Genomic DNA, 7,674 nt, shown 5'->3' with positions numbered 1-7,674 from the left:
TACTATGACAACACAAGTTGTTACCCCTGTATATTATGACTACACAGGCCGCTCCTCCTGTATACTATGACAACACAAGATGCTTCCCCGTATATTATGACAACACAGGTCACTCCCCCTGTATACTATGATAACACAGGATGCTTCCCCGTATATTATGACAACACAGGCTGCTCCCCCTGTATACTATGACAACACAGGCCACTCTCCCTGTATACTATGACAACACAGGCAGCTCCCCCTGTACAGCACAATGTGGGGATTGAAAATATTGCTCAAATTCTCGGATATATTAAAGCAGAGACCATAATATCCCTGGCATGTGTAACAGATGATAATTGAAGCAGTATGAAGCAAATGTATATCACACACCTGGGAGTGTCACAGTGACATCATTTAGATCTATAGTAATAAAGGTACATGACTGGGGAGGTAAAGGGATCTGGGAGTGTCACTTTGACATCACTTATATCTATAGTAATAATACAGGGACATGACTGGGGAGGTGAGGGGATCTGGGAGTGTCACAGTGATGTCACTTATATCTATAGTAATAATACAGGGACATGACTGGGGAGGTGAGGGGATCTGGGAGCATCACTGTGACCTTATATCTATAGTAATAATACAGGGACATGACTGGGGAGGTGAGGGGGACCTGGGAGTGTCACAGTGACAAGAGAAAGAAAGTAGACTTCTTTGTGGGCGCACTCTTGTGAAGAAATAATTAGATATTTTCAAAGAGTAAAATATAACTTTTATTACAAATGATTAAGAAATTATTCAATCTCCTGAGAACAAATAATGTCTCCTGCCGCCTTTCCCCTGCCTGTCTCCTGCCGCCTTTCCCCTGCCTGTCTCCTGTTGCCTTTACCCCGTCTGTCTCCTGCCGCCTTTCCCCTGCCTGTCTCCTGCCACCTCCACCCTGCAGCCCACCTGCCTGTCTCCTGCCGCCTTTTCCCTGCCTGTCGCCTTTTCCCTGTCTCCTGCTCCCCCTGGCCGGTCTCCTGCCGCCTTTCCCCTGTCTCCTGCCACCCCCTCCCTGTCTCCTGCCACCTCCTTGCCTGTCTCCTGCAACCTTTCCCCTGCCTGTTTCCTGCAACCTTTCCCCTGCCTGTCTCCTGCAACCTTTTCCCTGCCTGTCTCCTGCCGCCTTTCCACCTCCTGTCTTCTGCCACCTCCTTGCCTGTCTTCTGCCACCTTTGCTACACCATCAGCTGGATCTGTGAATCCTGAGGTCACGGAGACTGTACGCCGCAGCTCCATGAATGAGGCCATGAAATTTCCCTCAGGAGACCCTGTCCCTTCACAACCAATTCTCACCCTTACACCACTTCATGGCTGCAGCCATACTCGTCTGACAACTCAGGACACATAGAGCACATGCTCCGTACGGGTTTTGCACATGAGCGGTGTACCGAACATCAGCTCATTGTGACTCCACCCACAATAGCGTTACATTCTAGATCAGTCCCACTATGCAGTACAGCCTTATGGGGCTGGGTCACCGGAACCTTGGAGACACTGACCAGGACTCTGTGGCTGTGAGCAAATAGGAGACTTAATGACCACTCTATTTTATATTTACTATGTTACATGTGCAATATGTTTTATGTATTATATTTATTCCAAGGAACTCCAGCTGTGGGGAACGGAGTCTTTATTACACATCACACGTTCTGTATTCTCTCTGATTCACAAAGGATGGACAAGGACAGGAGTCACAGGACTGAAAAGATAATAAATATCACCCTGGAGATCATCTACCTACTGACTGGGGAGGTGAGTGGATCTGGGAGCGTCTCAGTGACCTTATATCTATAGTAATAATACAGGGACATGACTGGGGAGGTGAGTGGATCTGGGAGCGTCACAGTGACCTTATATCTATAGTAATAATACAGGGATATGACTGGGGAGTTGAGTGGATCTGAGAGCATCAAAGTGACCTTATATCTATAGTAATAATACAGGGACATGACTGGGGAGGTGAGGGGATCTGGGAGCATCACTGTGACTTTATATCTATAGTAATAATACAGGGACATGACTGGGGAGGTGAGGGGATCTGGGAGCATCACTGTGACATCACTTATATCTATAGTAATAATACAGGGACATGATTGGAGAGGTAAGGGGAACTGGGAGTGTCACAGGGACCTTATATCTTTAGTAATGATACAGGAACATAACTGGGGAGGTGAGGGGATCTGGGAGTGTCACAGTGACCTTATATCTATAGTGATAATACAGGGACATGACTGGGAAGGTGAGGGGATCAGGGAGCATCACTGTGGCCTTATATCTATAGTAATAATAGAGGGACATGACTGGGGAGGTGAGGGGATCTGGGAGCATCACTGTGACCTTATATCTATAGTAATAATACAGGAACATGACTGGGGAGGTGAGGGGATCTAGGAGTGTCACAGTGACATCACTTATATCTATAGTAATAATACAGGGACATGACTGGGGAGGTGATAGGATCTGGAAGCATCACTGTGACCTTATATCTATAGTAATAATACAGGGACATGACTGGGGAGGTGAGGGGATCTGGGTGCGTCACTGTGACATCTCTAATATCTATAGTCATAATACAGGAATATGACTGGGGATGTTAGGGAATCAGAGCATCACAGTGAGGTCACATATCTATAGTAATAATACAGGGATGTCACTGGGGAGGTGAGGGGATCTGGGAGCATCACAGTGACATCACGTATATCTATAGTAATAATACAGGGACTTGACTTGGGAGGTGATGGGATCTTGGAGATTCATAGTGACGTCACTCATCTATAGTAATAATACAGGGACATGACTGGGGAGGTGAGAGGATTTTAAAGCGTTACTGATAAGTAACTTATATCTATAGTAAATACAGGGACTTGACTACGGAGGTGGGGGGATCTGGGAGCGGCGCAGTGATGTCACATATCTATAGCAATAACACAGGGGCATGACTGGGGAGTTGAGGTGATCTGGAATCGTCACAGTGGCATCACATATCTATAGTAAATACAGGGACATGACTGGGGAGGGAAGGGGATCTGGTAGCGACGCAGTGATGTCACATATCTATAGTAATAACACATGGACGTGACAGGGGAGGTGAGGTGATCTGGGAGTGTCACAGTGACATCACTTATATCTATAGTAATAATACAAGGACATGACTAGGGAGGTGAAGGGATCTGGGAGCATCACTTTGACGTCACATATATCTATAGTATTAATACAGGGACATAATTGCGGAGGTGAGGGGTTTGGGAGCGTCACAGTGATGTCACTTTTGTCTATAGTAATAAAACAGGGACATGACTGGGGAAGTGAGTGAATCTGGGAGTGTCACAGTGACATCACTTATATCTTTAGCAATAATTCAGGGACATGACTGGGGAGGTGAGGGGATCTGGGAGCATCACAATGACATCACTTATATCTATAGTAATAGTACAGTGATGTGACTGGGCAGGTGAGGGGATCTGGGATCGTCACAGTGGCATCATATATCTATAGTAAATACAGGGACATGACTGGGGAGGGAAGGGGATCTGGTAGTGACGCAGTGATGTCACATATCTATAGTAATAACACATGGACATGACAGGGGAGGTGAGGTGATCTGGGAGTGTCACAGTGACATCCCTTATATCTATAGTAATCATACAAGGACATGACTGGGGAGGTGAAGGGATCTGGGAGCATCACTTTGACGTCACATATATCTATAGTATTAATACAGGGACATAACTGCGTAGGTGAGGGGTTTGGGAGCGTCACAGTGATGTCACTTTTGTCTATAGTAATAAAACAGGGACATGACTGGGGAAGTGAGTGAATCTTGGAGTGTCACAGTGACATCACTTATATCTTTAGTAATAATTCAGGGACATGACTGGGGAGGTGAGGGGGTCTTGGAGCCTGACAGTGACATCACTTATATCTATAGTAATAATACAGGGACACGACTGAGGAGGTTAAGGGATCTTGCAGCTTCACAGTGACGTCACTTATATCTATAGTAATAATACAGGGACATGACTGGGGAGGTGATGGGATCTGGGAGTGTATATATTGATATTTGATGTCTCCACCATTACACAGGATTACACAATAGTGAAGAAGACATCCAATGGGTGTGAGACACCCAGCAGCCATCCCCGTGTATCAGGAGGACTGAGTAGAACCCAGAGCCCAATCACGGTGCCTCCACCTCACTCACTGACACATGAGAGACACAATGACAAGAAGATCCTGGAACTCACCAACAAGATCATTCAACTGCTGACTGGAGAGGTGACTGCTGGGAATGGGGCATTATACAGTAACAACGGGGGATGTGTCTGGGTGATGACTGGAGAGGTGACTGCTGGGAAGGGGACATTATACAGTAACACCGGGGGATGTGTCTGGGTGATGACTGGAGAGGTGACTGCTGGGAATGGGACATTATACAGTAACACCAGGGGACGTGTCTGGGTGATGACTGGAGAGGTGACTGCCGGGAATGGAGCATTATACAGTAACACCGGGGAATGTGTCTGGGTGATGACTGGAGAGGTGACTGCTGGGAATGGGACATTATACAGTAGCACCAGGGGATGTGTCTGGGTGATGCCTGGAGAGGTTACTGCTTGGAATGGGACATTATACAGTAACACCAGGGGACGTGTCTGGGTGATGACTGGAGAGGTGACTGCTGGGAATGTAACATTATACAGTAACACCGGGGGATGTGTCTGGGTGATGACTGGAGAGGTGACTGCTGGGAAGGGGACATTATACAGTAACACCGGGGAATGTGTCTGGGTGATGACTGGAGAGGTGACTGCTGGGAATGGGGCATTATACAGTAACACCAGGGGACGTGTCTGGGTGATGACTGGAGAGGTGACTGCTGGGAATGGGGCATTATACAGTAACACCGGGGGATGTGTCTGGGTGATTACTGTATCACTGTGTGTGTCTGGTTCCTATAATATGTCAGGATGTCACTGTCTATGTCTCCATGCAGAAGGAGGAGTATATAGAGGAACACAGGGGTCTGTACAAGGACGTGATGATGGAGAATCACCGGCCCCTCACATCACTGGGTAAGAGGAGACTGTCATGTATTGTACAGGGGAGAGCAGGTATGGGGCCCCCTATATACACACATCACCTGATAATCACATATATACACTGTACTCAGTCACTGTGTGTCTCCTACAGATGGACCCAGTAACAGAGATACCCCAGAGAGATGTCCCCGTCCTCTGTATTCCCAGGATTGTACAGACGAGAATCCCAGGATCCCACAGGAGGATCAGGTAGGTGGGATTTAGGGTCTCCCAAATATACCAAAGTGACTGTCACTATAGAAACATAGAAACATAGAATTTGTCGACAGATAAGAACCACTTGGCCCATCTAGTCTGCCCCTTATTTTTTTATTTTTTTTATCACTAACCTTATTTGATCCTTATTTCTTTGTAAGGATATCCTTATGTCCATCCCATGCATGTTTAAATTGCTCTACTGTCTTAGCCTCTACCACCTCTGATGGGAGGCTATTCCACTTGTCCACTACCCTTTCTGTGAAATAATTTTTCCGCAAATTTCCCCTGAACCTCCCCCCCTCCAGTCTCAGTGCATGTCCTCGTGTCCTATTGCTTCTCTTCATTTGGAGAATGTTTCCCTCCTGGACTTTGTTAAAAGCCTTCATATATTTGAAAGTTTCTATCATGTCCCCCCTTTCCCTTCTCTGCTCCAAACTATACATATTGAAATTTCTTAGTCTTTCTGGGTATGTTTTGTGATGTAGGCCATGCACCATTTTAGTTGCCCTCCTTTGTACAGTTTCTAATGTATTAATATCCTTTTGAAGATATGGCCTCCAGAACTGAATACAGTATTCTAGATGAGGCCGTACCAATGACCTATACAGTGGTATTATTACTACTTTCTTTCTGCTGCTGATTCCTCTCCCAATGCAGCCAAGCATCTGACTAGCCTTCCTCATTGCCTTGTTACATTGCTTACCTGCTTTTAAGTCATCTGAAATAGTGACTCCTAGATCCCTTTCCTCCTCAGTAGTTTCCAGTATAGTGCCATTAATACTATATTTAGCTTTAGGATTTTTGAGACCCAAGTGCATGATTTTGCATTTTTTGGCATTAAACTGTAATTGCCAGACTCTTGACCATTCCTCTAGTCTACCTAGATCCTCAATCATTTGTTTTGCCCCACCTGGTGTGTCTACCCTGTTGCATACCTTTGTGTCATCTGCAAAAAGGCATACTTTCCCTTTAATGCCATTTGCAATGTCGCCAATAAAGATATTAAAAAGCACTGGTCCAAGTACAGATCCCTGGGGTACTCCACTGGTAACATTTCCCTCCTGTGAATGCACTCCATTTACCACAACTCTCTGTTTTCTATCATGTAACCAAGATCTTATCCATTCAATAATCCTAATATCCAATCCCAAACTTTCAAGTTTATTTAGCAGTCTGCGATGTGGACTGTGTCAAAAGCCTTACTAAAGTCTAGATAAGGTATATCCATGGCTCCACCTTTATCCATCACTTTAGTCACACAATCAAAAAAGTCAATAAGATTTGTTTGACATGATCTTCCCCCAGTGAATCCATGCTGTTTGGGATCCAGTAAATTGCCGGATTTGAGATAATCTACAACTCTTTCTTTTAAGAGTGTTTCCATCAATTTCCCTACTACTGATGTAAGACTCACTGGTCTGTAGTTGTTTGCCTCTTCCTTGCTTCCACTTTTGTGCAGTGGGACTACGTTTGCTCTTTTCCAGTCCCCTGGAATTTCTCCTGTAGCTAATGACTGGTTGAATAATTCTGTCAATGGTGCTACCAGCACCTCTTTAAGTTCTTTTAATATCCTTGGATCTAATGTGTAGAGAAGCTGTATGTGTCTTATACAATGATATTATACTGTTTCACCTCAATTTAAATTGTATTTCTCTTTCATCCACTAGGGGACACTGGAGTCTTATACAGTAGGGGTCTAAAGCTTGCAACCGGAGGTGTGGCACAATCTAAAATTAGCATTGTCTGCACAAACGGCTCCTCCCCCTTCACATCCCTCCTCCCTCAGTTTGAAAAATTGTGCCTAGGAGGTAACATTACAGAAAACTCAGGCTGCGTCAACCTAATGAAAAGGGGGACAAAAGCCTTTGAATTAGAGAGACAATGATCCCATATAAAGGGATCTGCATCTCTCTATGGACAATCCGGAGCACAGAGTCAGCATTTCCATGGGCAGTGAGTACTGGTGGGTAATATGGGCCTTAGATAGAAAGGCAGAGGCTATTAGCAGACTCCTTCCAATTCCCACAACTTGAGGTTTAAAAAATGATTATTATTATTATTATTATTATCTGGCCAGTGTGCACGCTGCTGCCTCCAGGCTTCCTGTAACTTAAGTCCTGGCAGACTAGCAGCGCAGCTCCCCCGCCGCCCGACTTCTTTTATACACACAGCGAATGCTCAAACACTCCCTGGCCGGCTTCTACTCCCGCTGCATGTCAGCTCCCCCCCCCCCCCCGCCCTCCCTCTACATCGGAGGGAGACGCATCGCGGCTGTCAGCGGTGGCATCCTCACATACAGCGGAAATGGTCTCTCGCCCTCTCCCACTGCCAGCGGAGGGATACACAG

At 45.8% G+C, this 7,674-nt stretch overlaps 1 long non-coding RNA gene across 1 annotated transcript; it reads left to right on the top strand.

Moving 5' to 3' along the window:
* Nucleotides 1–262: 262 nt before the first annotated feature.
* LOC135041364 (uncharacterized) lies at nucleotides 263–4,303 on the top strand. The gene is made up of 3 exons (XR_010235037.1): nucleotides 263–416; nucleotides 1,634–1,782; nucleotides 4,114–4,303. It is a non-coding gene; the product is annotated as an uncharacterized LOC135041364 (long non-coding RNA).
* Nucleotides 4,304–7,674: the final 3,371 nt, after the last annotated feature.

This window comes from Pseudophryne corroboree, unplaced genomic scaffold (assembly GCF_028390025.1).
Source record: "Pseudophryne corroboree isolate aPseCor3 unplaced genomic scaffold, aPseCor3.hap2 scaffold_800, whole genome shotgun sequence".
NCBI classification, from domain to species: domain Eukaryota; kingdom Metazoa; phylum Chordata; class Amphibia; order Anura; family Myobatrachidae; genus Pseudophryne; species Pseudophryne corroboree.
Note: the sequence above shows the minus strand (reverse complement) of the source record. Positions and strands in the feature narration are given on the sequence as shown.